Source organism: Trachypithecus francoisi, unplaced genomic scaffold (assembly GCF_009764315.1).
Source record: "Trachypithecus francoisi isolate TF-2019V2 unplaced genomic scaffold, Tfra_2.0 Lachesis_group21, whole genome shotgun sequence".
Taxonomy (NCBI): Eukaryota; Metazoa; Chordata; class Mammalia; order Primates; family Cercopithecidae; genus Trachypithecus; species Trachypithecus francoisi.
In genome coordinates this window covers 23,260,480-23,279,456 of record NW_022681467.1, presented here as the reverse complement: position 1 = coordinate 23,279,456, position 18,977 = coordinate 23,260,480, and the positions used below count along the sequence as shown (strand labels likewise).

The 18,977-nt window shown below is 42.1% G+C and overlaps 1 protein-coding gene and 1 pseudogene across 3 annotated transcripts in view; one reads left to right on the top strand and one right to left on the bottom strand.

Moving 5' to 3' along the window:
- The window catches only part of ATRN (attractin), a 179,395-nt gene that overhangs the window by 14,866 nt on the left and 145,552 nt on the right, over positions 1-18,977 (top strand). The gene's annotated exons all lie outside the window — the stretch shown is intronic.
- On the bottom strand, positions 3,777-5,363 carry LOC117068528 (annotated as a pseudogene).

The window sequence follows — 18,977 nt, the reverse complement described above, 5'->3', positions numbered from 1 at the left end:
CCCCTCCTCCCGCCAGCTAGCATAGATTATTTTGAAGCATATCTCAGGTGCCATTTTGTTTCCTTTTCTTTTTTCCTTTTTTTTTTTTATGAGACAGAGTCTTGCTCTTTCACCCGTGCCGGATTGCAGTGGTGCGATCTTGACTCACTGCAACCTCTGCTTTCCGGGTTCAAGTGATTCTGGTGCCTCACCTTCCTGAGTAGTTGGGGTTACAGTGTATGCCACCATGACCAGCCACTTTTTTATTTTTGGTAGATATGGGGTTTCACTATGTTGGCCAGGCTGGTCTTGAACTCCTGGCCTCAAGTGATCTGTCCACCTTGGCCTCCCAAAGTGCTGGGATTACAGGTGTGAGCCAGCATACCCAACCATTCTGGTTTTTTATACGTGCTCTTGCTTTTACTCATAGTCTATCTCTCTGTTATTTTTTTTTTTCCCTTTCTCTTTTGGTTGATTGTATTAATGTAGTATTACTATGATGTGCCCAAATGTGGATTTATTTTTATTTTGCTCAGTGTATGTGCATTCTTTATCTGAGGATTCAAGTCTGTCATCATTTCTGGGAAATTCTCAGGTGTTATCTTTTTAAAGCTTCCTTTACATTTTATTTGTTATTTTCTCTTAGTATGACTTTTAGACATGTGTTGCCTATTCTTTTTATTCTCTTTACTTTCTACTTCTCATAATTTTTATCTCTTTATTTCCCTCTGTTGCATTCAAAATAATTTCCTCAGATCTGTTCTCTAGTTCACAAATTCTCACTTTAACTGTATCTAATTTGCGGTGTAACTTGTTAAATTTTCATTTTCAGTGATTATATTTTTAATTTGATTTCTAGAGGTTTTATCTTTTATTAATAAAACTGGTCACTTATTTTCATAGCGTTATTTTTTTTTGATACTTTTGATCCTATTGTGCCTTTAAGCAATGTAAATTAATTAATTAATTAATTTTTTGAGACCAGGTCTTGTTGTTGCCCAGGCTGGAGTGCAGTGGTGTGATCTCGGCTCATTGCAACCTCCGCCTCCCAGGTTTAAGCAGTTCTCTACCTCAGCCTCCCGAGTAGCTGGGATTACAGGTGCGTACCACCACACCCAGCTAATTTTTGTATTTTTAGTAGAGACAGGGTTTCACCATCTTGGCCAGGCTGGTCTTGAACTCCTGATCTCATGATCCACCCATGTCGGCCTCCCAAAATTAAATTTAGTTTGTGTTCTTTATTGGATTGTTCTAGTAACTGAACTTTATAGGGTCTAATCCTGTTGTTAATTTGCTGATTTTTGTTCATGGTGCATTGCTTCAATTTTGTTGAAAATTTGAGTTTCTCTTCAGTGAGACTTTATCAATAGACAGATGTCTCTAGAGAGAGTTTGTAATTATTTTTACTAGATATCTTTGGGGGTATTCTGACCTGGGGCTACTTTGTATGTTAATCTTTTTTCTTATGGGTAGCTAGAACCCAAGTGAGGGTAGTATATATTAGAACTCAAATGGGTGTGGGACTCATTATGAAGTAATTGGAAGGGATTTTCCCCTGCCTTGATCCATGCTGAAACTGCTTTCTTGTTGCTTTTCTGTGCCTAAGAGCTAGGTTTGGTTTTTAAAAGCTCTTTAAGGGTTCCACCCTTCTTGAAGGGCTCTCGGTTCGAACTCCCTGCCTTACATTGACCTAGGCCTCAGTGTCTTCCTTTTGAGCATTTAGATCCAGATTCTTTTATAGAGGGTGATGTGCTCTTGGATCATGGAGATTGACAGCCTCTCACAGGACACTATGGAGTTGGCTAACATGTTCCCTGCTCTGATTTTCAGGTCTCTATTTTTGGCCTTTAGTGATTTCTCTTACTTTTTTTCAGGTTCAGCTGGCAGTTAAAATGATGTTATATTGCAGATTGCATTTACTTCTTGATTTTAACGTAGTGAAATGTATTGATTTTTTTCCCTTTGGGGAATGCTTTTTGTATCTTGTTGAAATCTTTCCCTATCCCAAGGTTGTGAAGATACTCTTCTATATTGTCTTCTGGACATTTCATTGTTTTGTCTTTCACATTTAAATCTACAGTCCACCTGAAGAAAGAGGTGTGTGTGTGTGTGTGTGTGTGTGTGGTGTGAGGTTAGAGTCACATTTATTTGCTTTATGCATGTTCAGATTCACATTTATTAGTCACATTTATTTGCTTTATGCATATCCAGTCCCATTTTTTGAGAAGACCTTTCTTTTCCCAGTGCTCCGTAGTGCTGTCTGTGTTATCAATCAGGTGTTTATGTATATATGATCTGTTTGTGGACTTTCTGTTCTATTCCTTTGGTCTGTTTGTCTATCCTTATGCCAGTAATACTGCACTGTCTTAATTAGTATAGATTTATGTCAAGTCTCCTTAACTTATTCTTCTTGTTCTTTTCTTTTTTTTTTTTTTTTGAGATGGAGTCTCGCTCTGTCGCCCAGGCTAGAGTGCAGTGGCCGAGAAGCTCCGCCTCCCGGGTTTACGGCATTCTCCTGCCTCAGCCTCCCGAGTAGCTGGGACTACAGGCGCTCGCCACTTCTCCCGGCTAGTTTTTTGTATTTTTTTTTTAAGTAGAGACGGGGTTTCACTGTGTTAGCCAGGATGGTCTCGATCTCCTGACCTCGTGATCCACCCGTCTCGGCCTCCCAAAGTGCTGGGATTACAGGCTTGAGCCACCGCGCCCGGCCTCTTCTTGTTCTTTTCTAAGTTTGTTTTGGCTATTCTTGGTCCATGGCATTTCCATATAGATTTTAGAGTCACCTTGTTCATTTTTGACAAGAAGAATATCTTGAGAATATGATTAGGTTGGTACTGAACCTATAACTCAGTTTTAAGTGAATTGACAGCTTTTATAGTGTTGAGTCTTCTGAACCCCAAGCATAATGTATACCTTTATTTATTTAAATCTTTTCTAATTTGTCTTAATGCTTTATAATTTTCTATGCAGAGGTTTTGTATATCTCTTTCCAAGATACTTGATTTTTTTTTTTTTTGTTTTTGAGACAGAGTCTTGCTCTGTTGCCCTGGCTGGAGTGCAGTGGCGTGATCTTGGCTCACTGCAACCTCTGCCTCCTAGGTTCAAGCAATTCTCCTGCCTCAGCCTCCCAGGTAGCTGGGATTACAGGTGTGCGCCACCATGCTAGGCTAATTTTTGTATTTTAGTAGAGATGGGGTTTCACCATGTTGGCCAGGTTGATCTTGAACTCCTGACCTCAAGTGATCTGCTTGCCTCGGCCTCCCAAAGTGCTGGCATTACAGGTGTGAACCACAGATATTTGATGTTTTTTATACTTTTGTAAATTGTATCTTTAAATTTTTTTTTTTTTTTAAGCAAGGTCTGGTTTTATTTTCTGGCAGAATCTTTTAAAATATAAAACAGATAAAACACATTTCAACCCTGCAATCTGCCAGCATGCCTTGTTTCTACAGGATGCATGCTAGACCATGAGACTATGTAACAAAGGGTCTTTAAGAGGATTTCGTTGGGGCCGGGCGCGGTGGCTCAAGCCTGTAATCCCAGCACTTTGGGAAGCCGAGACGGGCGGATCACGAGGTCAGGAGATCGAGACCATCCTGGCTAACACGGTGAAACCCCGTCTCTACTAAAAAATACAAAAAACTAGCCGGGCGCGGTGGCGGGCGCCTGTAGTCCCAGCTACTTGGGAGGCTGAGGCAGGAGAATGGCGTAAACCCAGGAGGCGGGGCTTGAAGTGAGCTGAGATCCGGCCATTGCACTCCAGCCTGGGCGGCAGAGCGAGCCTCCGTCTCAAAAAAAAAAAAAAAAGAGGATTTGGTTGGGAGAAAAAGAAAAAGCAGATCGCAGGGAAGCCTGGGCTAGCCCAAAAGCTGAGCTACATCCCTGAACACTAGAGCAGTCCTTGTCTTTTCAGATCCTCATATATCTTCTTATTCACAACATTCCCACTTGAGTCTTCATATTCTTCCTCAGTGTCAGGCTGCCATCATTCTGAAGCCTTCTGCAATTTGAGTTTGGCCCACAAGGAGACAGCATCTTCAATCTGTGTCACATTAGCAAAGTGAGCAGTGTTCGGGATGCCCACACACCTCATGCCATGAGCATGATGCCATTCAGCAAAGTGTTGCTGGAAGGCTTTGGCCCTTGGTAGGTGTAGTTTCCACAAATCTCACAGTTATAGTTGATATTTAGGCCATGAAACTTATACAGCCAGTAGGGAACGGGTTTGCCATCCCAGCCAAGTGGCAGGTTTTTGGGGTTGTAAATGATCTCATTCTTTTCATCTTCACTCTCACTGTCACTGATCTGCTCTTCTTCCTCTTCTTGCTCTTCTCCTGTCCTTGCTTGCTTGCCCTGTGCATTTTCATGAGTGAGATGTCGCTGTTCCCCATGAGTCAGAGTATACATAGATCTGGGCTTCTAGAAAAGCGGTGTCTTTGTTCCTCTCAGTGTCTCGCTTGGTGCTCTTTGACTTGGGATTTTGGCAGACAAAGAGTTATCAGGTGACTCCAGGGACTTTCCTTTGGTGCTGAATAGTCTCTGGACTCGCTGTTCTAGGGTCCCGCCACATTTCAAGCCTAAAGCTAAGAGAGCAGATTTCAATCTGTCCAAACCCAGGGAGGCCAACTCCTCCCTGGAGGAGAATGCGGAGAGGTCAAGATGGGCTCCAGCATGGGTCAGAGCACCGCTTGTCTCTTTCGGCCATCCAGGAAAGGTCCCATTCTCCCATTTCTTCTCAGACCCAGCCTGAATCTTCCCAAAAAGTTCATTCTGATCTTGGAGAGGCTTCACTCTATCTGTGTAATCCTGAAGGTTCTCAAGCAGCATCTCTAGGTATGTCTTACACTCTGCATTCTTCCTTTCTTTAGGAATGTCAAATAATTGGTCAAAGATGGACAGGTATGTGATATAATCCATCTTCTCAGATGCCTTCAGGTAAAAGGTAACAGTCATGGAGATCGAGGTTAACGACCACATCCCTCTTCATCTGTGAACTCCACCAAGTTTTGTGCCTTGCTTCACTTGGATTCTCTCGAAGTCTTCAGGAGCTCCTCAAATTCCACTGACATTGGCACACAGATCTCATTTGGGGGCTTCCTGTGGAATTCCTTTATTTGCTTGAGTCTATTATAGAATTCAGCAAACTCATTGGGTCCTGAAATGGCATTGAGCTCCTCCTTTCGTAATCCATCTTTATCATCATACAAATCCCTCGGGTTCCCACTGACCTCCATATACCTGTCTTGTATGACCTGAGTGTGGTGATCAGAATTGATCTGGTCCCGGAGCGTGGACTTCTTAGTCAGCATCTCTTTGGCCATGACGTCCATGAGCCTTTCCTTCTCCTCATGATAGCACTGCTGCTGTGCCAGTATTGTCTCCATCTTCTCTTAGCCGCAGACTCTCTTAAAATTTTTATAATTAGTTGTTTGCTGCTGGTTAAAGGAAATGCAGTGGACTTTTTGCACCTTTCCTAAAGTATTTTATTTATTCTAATAATTATCTGTAGATTATTAGCTCTTGTGGGGGGGGAACAACCCTTCTTTTATCTCCCATGACTTCTCCAAATGTGGCCTCATTTCTATGTTTCATTTTACAGCAAAACTCCTGCAAGTGAAATTGTTCTCTTGTCCTACTTCCTTACTTCCAATTTTCTCTGTAACTTATGACTGTCAGAGATCATAGGAGCAGCGGTGTCCACGGCTTGTCAAATCCCGTGGTTAATTCTCTGGCCTTGTCTTACAAAACTTCATAACATTTCACTGCTTCCTTTTTGCAAACTTGCTTCTGGATTTCTGGGACTCCATGCTCTGTTTCTTTTTTGCCATGCTTGACTGACTGCTCATTTGCAGACTTTGTCTTCTTCTGGCTTGTAAAAGTCAGAGTTCTTCTGGGCACTTGCTGTGCATCTGCACTCAATCGTCTTCTGTATGTGTACCTGAAACTCAGATGTTCTTCTCAGTCTGGGGACTTCGAATACTCTAACGCTGAACTTTTGATTTTTACTCCAAGCCTGTTTGACCCTCAGTTTTCTTAGCACTTGTATGAGACCTCGCAGGCTAGAAACCTGGGTGTTTTCTTTATTCCCATTTACTCACTTGCAAACTATTGTGAAATCTTGTCTGTTCAACCCCCAAAACTTATCTAAGTATCTGCTGGTATTCTTTTTTCTTCATTTATGGGTAGAAGCAAGATTGTGTAGGTCTTTGTAGTCTTAAATAACCATAAAAAATTTCTGGAAAGTGTAAAGTTGAATGTAAATGAAAGGTATCAGATGACTAAGAGGAGTGGAGTTAAATATCAGGATCCTTAAACTTCTTTTCTTTATCTTTGCCCATTGCCTTTTCTTTTCTTTCATTGCTATATATTTACATGGACTCTTTCAAAGAGATTATAGTTACAGAGACCTGATAGCCAACAGGTTGAATGTAACCCTTATTTATGCTTATTTTTGCCTAATATTCAGGGCCCTGTGAGAGATTCTGGTTGTTGAATATACAAGAAGGGTTGAAAGCATATTCTAGATAGGGGAATGTGTGTGTGTGTGTGTTGTGTGTGTGTGTGTGTGTGCGCGCGTGTGTGTGTATGTGCGCGCGTGCGCGTGTCCTCCGGGAAGGAGGGGGAATACGGTAGGAGCAAAAGCACAGGAGGGGTAAGAGTGGGCACCGAGTGTCTGGGGGACCATGAGAATTGGCTTGGCAGGTGAGAGGAGAAGGATGGACATTCTTAATAGTTAGAATGTCAGGAACAGGAAGAGTTCAGACTTCGTTCTACAGTCTGTACAGAGTTATTCTAAATATTGACAAGGGTAGTGACATGGTGACATTGGTGCTTTAGGAATGTCGTTCTGCTGTAGGGTGCTTAGTAGACTTTGTGGGCTGGTCTCAGAAGCTGCTGAAGGTAGCCAGAGGTGTTGGCAATAGGATTACCATGAATTATTTTTGAGCTCAGGGTAGAGTGGGAATGGAGATGAAGGAATACATCTAAGGAAGTCTTTGATGGCAGTTATATCATAAATTGTTCATACATGTGATGAATGGGATATCAAGCACAGGAAGAAACTAACGAAACTCACATCAACGTTTTGAGCGTTGGAGAATGGGGCTGTTTTATCATTTCAGGTGGACTGTAGCTGAATGGGAAGAGATAATTCTGCCATAAGATCAGGATTGAGTTTTGTTGGTTCTGGAACTCAGTTTTTGCTGCTGTACTGTCCAGAGAGAGAGAAAGAGAGAGATGCATGCACACACACACACACACAACTAATATATAAAAATACATATGTGTAGTTGGTATATATATTTATTTATAATTATATAAAATATATATTATATAATTATCTATAATCATATAAAATGTATAATTATCTATAATTATATAAAATGTATAATTATATGTGTATTATAAATAATATATAATTTAATATATTATATATAATAATATATATACATATGTAGATATGTTTGTGTGTGTGTGTGTGTGTGTGTGTATAATTAAACTATTTTTAGAGACAGAGTCTCACTCTGCCACCAGGCCGGAGTGCAGTGGCATTATCATAGCTCACTGCAGCCTTGACTTCCTGAACTCAGGCGATCCTTCCACCTCAGCCTCCTGAGTAGCTAGGACTGCAGGTGTGTGCCATACCACACCTGGCTAATTTTTTTTTTTTGGTAGAGGTGGGGGTCTCATGATGTTGCCTAGGCTAGTTTTGAACTATTAGGCTCAAGCGATCCGTCTGCCTTGGCCTCCCATAGTGTTTGGGATTATAGGCATGAGTCACTGTGCCCAACCTATTTTTATTTTTTTTGTAGAGATAGGGTCTTGCTGTGTTGTCTAGGCTGGTCTCAAGCTCCTGGCCTCAAGCGATCCTCCCAGCTCAGCCTCCCAAAGTGCTGGGATTACAGGCATGAACCAGTCTGGCTAGCCTAAGTTTTTATTTCTGTTTTAAGAAAACATGAACAACCTTTATATAGCTGCTGTAAACCATTGAACTTTCTTTGTTCTTGAACTGAACTAGGCATCCACACAGCACCTACTCATCTGAGGGAATAGAGTCAGTGTTCAGATGACTTTGAAAGAAAGGTCCACCTGCAGTTCTCTAGCTTCTGAAATGTTTTTTTTTTTTCCCATACTGTAATGGATACACATGAGATTGTTCTGGACTTCCTTTATAGTAAACTTTGCTCTTAATAAGAGCTTGAGGCTGGGCGCGGTGGCTCAAGCCTGTAATCCCAGCACTTTGGGAGGCCGAGACGGGCGGATCACGAGGTCAGGAGATCGAGACCATCCTGGCTAACACGGTGAAACCCCGTCTCTACTAAAAAAAATACAAAAAAGTAGCCGGGCGAGATGGCGGGCGCCTGTAGTCCCAGCTACTCGGGAGGCTGAGGCGAGAGAATGGCGTAAACCCGGGAGGCGGAGCTTGCAGTGAGCTGAGATCCGGCCACTGCACTCCAGCCTGGGCGACAGAGCGAGACTCCGTCTCAACAAAAAAAAAAAAAAAAAAAAAAAAAAAAAAAAATAAGAGCTTGAACATTTTTGTTGTTGCAAAACTGTGTTAGAGTTGATGCGTTGATGCTGTTATTTATTAGGCAACAAATGTTACGTGAATATCTGGGATGTTTTAGGCACTGGCGAAAAAGAGGTGAATGAGATATGTTCTTGAGAAAATCTTGCCAGTGTCGTGGGCAGAGATTATTCTCTATAACAGTAATAATCAAACCACATGATGCGTTTACAACAGAGAAGGCATTAATCATCTCAGCACAGAAAACTTGGGGCACAGGTTCCCAGAGCTCCAAGGGACATTTGAAGTGAGATCTGAAAGGCTGGTTAGGAGAAAATAAGTTATTCTAGACAGAGAAGTCAGGCTGTGCTAAGCCACAAAGACTTAATGCAGGTGAGTTGAGGAAGAAATACATAGTCAATATTGCCACAATATGGTCTGCTCAGTCTGGGGAGCAGTGGCTAGTGATGGAGCAGGCGGGGTAAGTTGGGGTTGGATTGTCACAGACCTTGCATGTTGTGCTGAGGCGTGCAAAGGTTTCCAGGCAGGTTTTGACCTGATCAGATTGCCCTTTATAACATTATAAAGAAGATGACAGGTAGCTCTGCCAAGAACTGTCCAGACTGGGGAACTGGGCTGAGCCACAGTTAAGAGACTGTTGCAGTAGACTAGACAAGGAGGAGGAGAATTCAAATTAGAGCATTGGCGTTAGCAGTGGGATCAAAGAGGGAAAAAGATGAGATTGGTTTGTAGGCTGAATGAATGGAGGTGAAGGTGAAGAAAGAGTCAATAATTTTTTGGAAGATAGGGAAGATGACAAAGTTGTTTAAAGGAAACATAAAAGGAGGGGATTTAATGACTTAAATTTTTGATATAAGGAATATAAGTCTGAAACATGGGTCTAGCCTTGAGCTGGAAATACAGCTTGGGCAGTTAGCAACACAGAGGTGGTAGATGAAGCCATGGATGCAGATGGAATTACCTGTAGGAGTATTGTGGAGACCTTGATCCAGCCAGGACAATTCCAGGGACAGCCCAGGATTTGAGCAAAGGACTGGTCCGTTGCTTTTAATGAGTCTTTCAAGGTTGATGATTTATTATTATTTAAAAATATGAGGGAGCCATATCATTTTATGGTTGTTTTAATTATTGTGGATGGGTGTAGTAGAATGTCCTAAATATTAAAACATATAGCATTCATTTATAATGTTACATCATTTATAATGATTGCAGCTTTATTATTATTATTATTATTATTATTTTTGAGATGGAGTCTTGCTGTGTCGCCCAGGCTGGAGTGTTCATTTCTATCAGTGGTAGAATAGCTTTTTCTAAGCCAGTGCTCCCACTGAGACCAACTATTAGAGAAGATGGGAAATATTGTTTTAAAAATCTATACTTGAAGACTTTGGAAAGTGAGCAAGGCAAAGAAGGGACTACAGAGACCAAAATTTTGGAGAGAAGGTAAACTCAGGGGCGAGGGCCAACTTTTGGTACAGCTTTTCCCTTGGGGTGATTGGCCGATTTGAGAGGTGCAGCTGAGATTGAGCACAAAGTAATGGCAGAGAGACTGAGGTTCTAAGCAGAGTTTTGGTGGTTATGCAGCACCGGGAGACACAGTTGGATTTCAGGGCCTGCAAAGAAAGAAGGGGCACTGGAAAATACGTCAGGCTTTTAGTTGGGAACCCAGAAGGATGGGCTACACCCTGTGCTTAAGGATGAACTCAAAATAGATCAGCTCTTACAAAGGCTGAAGCCCAGCTTTCACATTACCTCAATCCCTGATTGGATTAAAGAATCTGGTCCTAGCTTTATTGTTTGCTAGAAGCAAATGTAAATCTGTGGAGGAAGATAGCATCAAGCATTGCCTCAAGTTATTATTATAATTACTATGTATAATATTTTATAACGTAATAAATATTTACATAATTGTGAAACTTAGTCTGGCATTCAATAAAAAAAAAAGACCTGAAAATTTAAAAATTGACTGAAAATCAGGAGAGAAAACAGATAATTGAAACAGACTCATAGGGAGGCTTTCATTACAAGTGAGATGGTATAGACTCAGTTTTCCCTGCTCTTCCCTGCTGAATACAACTCTAAATCTTGGAGTTGGTACAAAAGACACCCAAAGGAGAAGTCTTGAAGTTTATAAGAAGAAAGTGAACTGACTTGGGATCACAGGATTCAAGAAGAACATAGTAATAGAGCATCTTGCATCCTCCCGTCCATTACAAGGCCACCTAGACCTGATGTTTCCTGATCCTCCTACCCAGCAACAGAATGCAGGCTAGGTGGGTAGGCTCATTCTTCCCCTGAATCAAATGAAAGTCCCCTCTGGAAACATCTGGCAAGCCTGACAGCGTTGACAAAGGGGATCAGTTGGGAACTCTAGCCCTAATCTTAACCCTATAAGTGGTGAGAGGAAGCACATTCCTTCTTTGCCTGTCCTGAGATGTCCCTTTTTCACTGAGGCAGGTTGGCAAAACGGGTAAGAGAGACCTAACTTTAGCATACAGTCCAGTTTGAGAAGACTCTTCTTCCCTGTGGATGTGAGATTTTCCTCTTCAGCCCAGAGACACCAGGGTGGGCACTACCTGCAAAAAGGACATAGCCACAGCAAATGGCCCGGTCTGAGAAATCTCTGGCCATGTGGGCCTGAGCCTTTTCTCCCCTACCCAGAGATATGGGCAAGTGGGTGGAACTGGCAAGAGCAAGTGGTCCTTTACAGAAGACCTCTTTGTCTCTGTGGGTTCAAAGCTTGCCTTTTTCACACTAGCGATACTGAAGAAGCTAGGAGTAACCTAGGACTACCCCACCATCTTCCACCAAGAGACAACTGGCAGCCTGGCTCGGGGAAACTTCCTTACCCTCTCAGGCAGCGCCAGCAGAGACCAGTGGGAGGTCAATGGCACTAGATAAACAAAGCAGGCTAAATAACACTGCAAAGGCTGTGAAAATTAGTCTGCCATTGGAACGATAGCCTAGAAAAGTAGACCAAGATACTCGTGCTAAAACTAAACAGGGTGGCTAACTGTTAAACTAAAAGATTTAATAGAAGCCTATGTTAGATACTTCTAACGCAATAGACAAAATATTCATGATATAATAGCAAATCACTTGTCATACCACCAACAAAGGAAACCACAACTTGAATCAGAAACGACAATCAACAGGCACCAATACAAGGTGAATCAGATGTTGGAATTTTCTGACAAGGATTTTGAAACATCCGTCATAAAAGCTCTTCAAAATCAATTAAAATTATCCTGAAACAAATAACAAATATAAAAATCTCAGCAAAAAGCCATATAAAATTAATTAAAACTAAATAAATGAAATCAAAAAGCACCAAAATAGAAGTTTTAGATCTGAAAAACAACAGAAAAAAACCACTTACTGGACAGGCTCTATAGAGTGGCAATGACAGAATCAGTAAACTTGAAGAAGGAACCATAGGATTCACTTAATAAGAAGAAAACAAACTGCAAAAAAAAAATGACTTGTGGGGCAATAACAAAAGACTTTACATTCACGTAATTGGATTTCCAGAGGAAAGGAGAGTAAGCAGGACTAAAAGAGTGTTTGAAAGAAAGAATAGTGGAAATCTTACCACATTTGGCAAAATAAACAAACCTAAGGACCCAAGAAGCTATGCAAACTTCATACAGGATGAACCCAGTGAAACACCAAGATACATTATAATTAAACTCTTTTTTTTTTTTTTGAGACGGCGTCTCACTCTGTCGCCCAGGCTGGAGTGCAGTGGCCGGATCTCAGCTCACTGCAAGCTCCGCCTCCCGGGTTTACGCCATTCTCCTGCCTCAGCCTCCCGAGCAGCTGGGACTACAGGCGCCCGCCACCTCGCCCGGCTAGTTTTTTGTATTTTTTAGTAGAGACGGGGTTTCACCGTGTTAGCCAGGATGGTCTCGATCTCCTGACCTCGTGATCCGCCCGTCTCGGCCTCCCACAGTGCTGGGATTACAGGCTTGAGCCACCGCGCCCGGCCTAATTAAACTCTTGAAACCTAAAGGCAAAGAGAAAGTCTTGAAAGCAGCCAGAGAGAAATGATGCATCAACTAAAGGAAATACCAATTCAAATGGCAGTAGATTTCTCGTCTGAAAACATGGAGGCCATCTGAAATGTTGCGTTACCTATAGGGAACACCAGTTCAAATGACAGTCGATTTCTTGTATGAAAACACGAAGAAGGACAAGACATGATATTTTTCAAGTGCTGAAATAAAAGGACTGTCAATCGTGAATTCTATATCTGGTGAAATTGTGCCTCAGGAACTAGAGGAAAATAGAAACATTCTCAGATAATGGATACCTAAAGAATTTGTTGCCAGCAGAACAACCCTTAAAAATTGGCTAAAAGGGGCTGGGGCAGTGGCTCACGCCTGTAATCCCAGCACTTTGAGAGGCTGGAGCAGGCGGATCACAAGGTCAGGAGATCGAGACCATCCTGGCTAACACGGTGAAAACCCGTCTCTACTAAAAATACAAAAAAATTAGCTAGGTGTGGTGGCGGGCACCTGTAGTCCCAGCTGCTTGGGAGGCTGAGGCAGGAGAATGGTGTGAACGCGGGAGGCAGAGCTTGCAGTGAGCCGAGATTGCGCCACTGCACTCCAGCCTGGGTGACAGAGCGAGACTCCGTCTCAAAAAAAAAAAAAAATGGACTAAAGGATGTTCTTTAAGCCGAAAGGAAATGATAGTAGAAGGAATCTTGGAGCATTAGAAAGAAGGAACAATGGAAAGACAGAAATATGTGTACTTAAATTAATAGACTGTCCCAGGCTGGGTGCAGTGGCTCACGCCTGTGATCCCAACACTTTGGGGGTCCGAGGTGGGTGGATCACCTGTGATCAGGAGTTCAACACCAGCCTGACCAACATGGTGAAACCTCGTCTCTACTAAATACAAAAAAAAAAAAAATTAGCTAGGTGTAGTGGCAGATGCCTGTAACCCCAGCTACTTGGGAGACTGAGGCAGGAGAATCGCTTGAAGCTGGGAGGCGGAGGTTGCAGTGAGTCTAGATTGCGCAATTGCACTCCAGCCTGGGCAATAAGAGTGAAACACTGTCTAATAATAATAATAATAATAGACTGTTCCTTTCCTCCCAAGTTTCATCAGTCTTATTTGATAATAGAATAAAAAATATAAAACCATCTAACACTAAAGATGATGATATTTAAATCAAGATAAAGGACTTAAATGGAAGTGAGGTTTCCATACGTTGTTCAGAGTGGTAAAATGTTGTTACTAATAAGCAGATTATTATAAGTCGCATGTTTATATTGTAGTAATTGAAGTAATCACTTAAAAGCTATACAAAAATATAAACTCAAAAAAATATAAACAAATCAAGCTGGAATCCGTGATGATTAATTTTAGGTATCCATGTGACTGGGTTAAGGCGGACATAGATAACTGGTAAAGTATTCTCTCTGTGTGTGTCTGTGAGGGTGTTTCCAGAAGAGGCTGGCACCGGAATCAGTGGACTGAGAGTAAAGATTACCCCTGCCTAATGTGGGTGGCCACCATCCAGTTGTTTGAGGGCATAGATAGAACAAGAAGGCAAATCGCATTTCTCTTCTGGAGCTGGGACACCTGTCTTCTCCTCTGCTTGGACATCAGAACTCCAGGCTCTCTGGCCGTCAAGACTTAAGGACTAGCACAAGCAGTCTCCCAGGTTCTTGGGCCTTTGACCTCAGACTGAGTTATACCATCAGCTCCCTTGGTTCTCAGGCTTTGGGCTTGTCCTGCACTGTGCCATCGGCTTCCCTGGCTCTCCAGCTTGCAGACAGCCTATCGTGGGACTTCTCAGCTCCTGTAATTGTGTGAGCCAGTTTCCCTAATAAATCCTCTCTTGTATATCCAGTTTGTTCTGTTTCTCTGGAGAACCCTAAGATAGGACTCTAAAAAATGTTCAAGTGACCTATAGGAAGGCAAGAAGAGGAGAACAAAAGACCAAGAACTTAAGCCTTGATGTATTAATAATTACCTTAAATGTAAATGGACTAAATATACCAATCAAAAGACAGAGACTGGTAGAGTGGATGAAGAAACATGACCCAACTATATACTACTTATAAGAAAGTCACTTCAAATTGAATAATGTAGGTAGACAGAAAAGGATGCAAAATTATACCATGCAAACATTGATTCAATAAAAAAACAGAAATGGCTGTATTAATATTTGATAAATTAGACTTCAGAGCAAAGACAATTACCAGAGACAAAGATGGGCATAATGGTAAAATGCTACATTAAGGACACAGGGATAGGAGGTATGCTGATTGTAAAAGGGCAACATGGGGAATCCTTATAGTGTTGAAACTGTTCAGTATCTTGACTGTGGAGGTAGATCCTTGAATCTATACAGGTGACAGAATTGTATAGACTTGACACACTAATACATACACATACACTTGCACACACACTAATGAGTACAAGTAAAACTATAGAAACCTGAATGCAGTTGACTTATTAATGTCAGTATTCTGGTTGTGATACTGTACTGTAATTTTTTAAAATGTTGCCATTAGGGGAAACTCGTCAAAGTGTACAAGGAATCTGTCTGTATTTCTTCTTATAACTACATGTGAATCTGCTGTTATCTCAATTAAAATTTCAGTTATTTAAGAAACAGACTCAAGGAGACCAAGAAGACATTAAAAGTAAATGCACTGGCCGGCATGGTGGCTCATGCTGGTAATCTCAGCACTTTGGGAGGCCGAGGCAGGTGGATCACCTGAGGTCAGGAGTTCGAGACCAGCCTGGCCAACATGGTGAAACCCTGTCTCTACTAAAAATACAAAAATTAGCTGGGCCTAGTGGCAGGTGCTTGTAATGCCAGCTAATTAGGAGGCCGAGACAGGAGAATAGTTTGAACCTGGGAGGCGGAGGTTGCAGTGAGCTGAGATCACGCCACTGCACTCCAGCCTGGGTGACGGAGCGAGACTACGTCTCAAAAAAAAAAAAAAAAAAGTAAATGCCCTGTGGGGTTCTGGATTGGATTTTGGAACAGACCAAAAAGGCCATTAGTGGACACACATACACACACATACACAAGTCAGTTTTTAGAATGATTAGAAATAGACTTTAAAATAAATGATTAGTATCTTTAAGAATTTATATAACAAAATCAGTAATTTCAGTAGAGTAATAGAAAGTATAAAAAGAAGCACTGGAAACTAGAAATACAGTAATTGATTTTAAGAGCCTTAGATGAGAAGAGAATTAGTTAATTATAAGGTATGTTGGGAAAAAATACCTGTATAGAAGCCCAAAGACAAAGGAATGAAAAATACTAGGTTGGTGCAAGAGTAATTGCGGTTTTTGCCAGTTTTCTTTTTTTTTTTAATGGCAAAAACCACAATTACTTTTGCACCAACCTAATATTTAAAAATTGGCATTAAAGGCTGGGTGTGGTGACTCATGCTGTAATCCCAGCACTTTGGGAGTCCAAGGCGGGTGGATCACGAGGTCAGGAGTTCAAGATCAGCCTGGCCGAGATGGTGAAACCCTGTCTCTACTAAAAAAATACAAAAAAAATTTAGCCGGGCGTGGTGGTGGGTGCCTGTAATCCCAGCTACTTGGGAGACTGAGGCAGAGAATTGCTTAAACCCAGGAGGTGGAGAATGCAGTGAGCCGAGATTGCGCCACTGCACTCCAGCCTGGGCAACAGAGCGAAACTCTGTCTCAAAAAAAAAAAAAATGGAGTTAAAAAACGCAAAAACTGCAATTACTTTTGCACATACCAAAAAGAGTGTGAATGATGTGGGACACAGTTGTAATTAGAACTCCAAAAGGTGAAAAAGAGTAGAGCAGAAGCAATACTTAATGAGATAATGTCCTAGAATGTTCACAAAGTGATAGTATGCTTAAAGCTGCCGATTTAGGAAGTGCAACAAACACCAAACAGGGTGAGGAAAGAAAAGCATACTCAGCATTTTTGCTAAGAAAGTTAAAAATCTTTTTTTTTTTTTTCTTAAGACCAAGTGTCGCTCTGTCCCCAGGCTGGATCTTGGCTCACTGCAACTTCCGCCTCCTGGTTCAAGTGATTCTCCTGCCTCAGCTTCCCGAATAGCTGGAACTACAGGCGCGTGCCACCACGCTCAGCTAATTTTTGTATTTTTAGTAGAAACTGGTTTTCACCATGTTGGCCAGGATGGTCTTGATCTCTTTTTTTTTTTTTTTTTTTTTTTTTTGAGACGGAGTCTTGCTCTGCCACCCAGGCTGGAGTGCAGTGGCCGGATCTCAGCTCACTGCAAGCTCCGCCTCCCGGGTTTACGCCATTCTCCTGCCTCAGCCTCCCGAGTAGCTGGGACTACAGGCGCCCGCCTCGTCGCCCGCTAGTTTTTGTATTTTTAAGTAGAGACGGGGTTTCACCGTATTAGCCAGGATGGTCTCGATCTCCTGACCTCGTGATCCGCCCGTCTCGGCCTCCCAAAGTGCTGGATTACAGGCTTGAGCCACCGCGCCCGGCCTCTCTTTTTTTTTTTTTGGAGATGGAGTCTTGCTCTGTCGCCCAGGCTGGAGTGCAGTGGCTGGATCTCAGCTCACTGCAAGCTCCGCCTCCCGGGTTTATTCCATTCTCCTGCCTCAGTCTCCCGAGTAGCTGGGACTACAGGCACCCGCCACCTCACCCGGCTAGTTTTTTTTTTTTTATATTTTTTAGTAGAGACGGAGTTTCACCGTGTTAGCCAGGATGGTCTCGATCTCCTGACCTCGTGATCCGCCCGTCTCGGCCTCCAAAGTGCTGGGATTACAGGCTTGAGCCACCGCGCCGGCCTCTCTTTTTTTTTTTTGGAGATGGAGTCTTGCTCTGTCGCCCAGGCTGGAGTGCAGTGGCTGGATCTCAGCTCACTGCAAGCTCCGCCTCCCGGGTTTATTCCATTCTCCTGCCTCAGTCTCCCGAGTAGCTGGGACTACAGGCACCCGCCACCTCACCCGGCTAGTTTTTTTTTTTTTATATTTTTTAGTAGAGACGGAGTTTCACCGTGTTAGCCAGGATGGTCTCGATCTCCTGACCTCGTGATCCGCCCGTCTCGGCCTCCCAAAGTGCTGGGATTACAGGCTTGAGCCACCGCGCCCGGCCAGTGGTCTCGATCTCTTGACCTCGTGATCCACCTGCCTCGGCCTCCCAAAGTACTGGGATTACAGGCGTGAGCCACCGCTCCCTGCCAAAGCTAAACATCTTAAAGCAACCAGTGGGTTGAGACACATTATCTTTACACAAGCAAGAACAAGGCTGAGCGTGATGGCTCATACCTGTAATCCCAGTACTTTGGGAGGCTGAGGCGGGATGATTCCTTGAGCCCAGGAATTTGAGACCAGCCTGGGTAACACAGTGAGATCTTGTCTCTGTTTTATTATTTTCTTATTTAAAAAAAAAAAAAAGCAAGGACAAGACTGAAAGCTACCTTCTTAATATAAACAATGGAAGCCCAAACAATGGAATGACAGTTTTAAAGTGCTGAAAAGAAAATAAATGCCCGCATAGAATTGTATACCAAGAGTTGACAAACTTTCTCTTTAAAGGGCCAGGTGGTACATATCTTAGACTCCTGGGCCATGTGAGATCTCTGCCACAACTATTCTGTATTGTTGCATGAAAGCAGTCATAAACAATCATAAGCGAATGGGCATGACTGTGTTCCAGTAAAACCTTACTTACAGAAACAGGCTGCTAGTCCATGGGCTCTAGTTCTCTACCCTTCTATATCCAGTAGAAAATGTACTTCAAAAATGAAGAACTAAAGGTATTTTCAGATGAACAAAAACAGAGGGGATTAATCACCGGCAGCCTTACAGTAAAGGGAGTTCCATAAGCAGAGGAGAATGATTGCAGAAGGAAATACAGAGATTGTAAGAGGAATGAGGAGCAGTGGAAAGAATAAAGTGTGGGTCAACTTAACTGAATGTTAATTGTATGCAATAATAATGTCCTCCGGGATTTAGAATATAGAATTAAAATATACACCAACAAAGCCCAAGCAGCTGGTATAGGTGGATGGGAGAAGTGAAACTGAAGGTCCTTGAATTGCCCAGGAAATGGTATAAGTACTAATTTATATTAGGCCTTGATAAATCAGGGATGCAAGTTATAATTTCTAGGGTGATCACTAATGGTAGTAAAAGTAAAGGTAATAGCAAAATAAAAGTGAATAGTAAAAAGATGCATAACATAGTAGTTTATAAAGAAAAAATGTAATAATAAGAATATTTAATCCAAAAAATGTTAAAACAAGATAGGAAAAGGAACATAGAGTAACTGGGCAAATAGAAAACAAATAGCAAGACAGTAAATTTAATCCCAGTTATGTCAGTACTGGAATGAAAACTGACTCACGATACCAGTTCAATGACAGATTTGTCTAAGTGGGTTTAAGAAAACCAATGAACTATGATACAAAACTGTACTTAACTGTAGTGAGTCAAATATTGAAAGTAAAAGGATAGGGAAAAAAGATATATCACATGC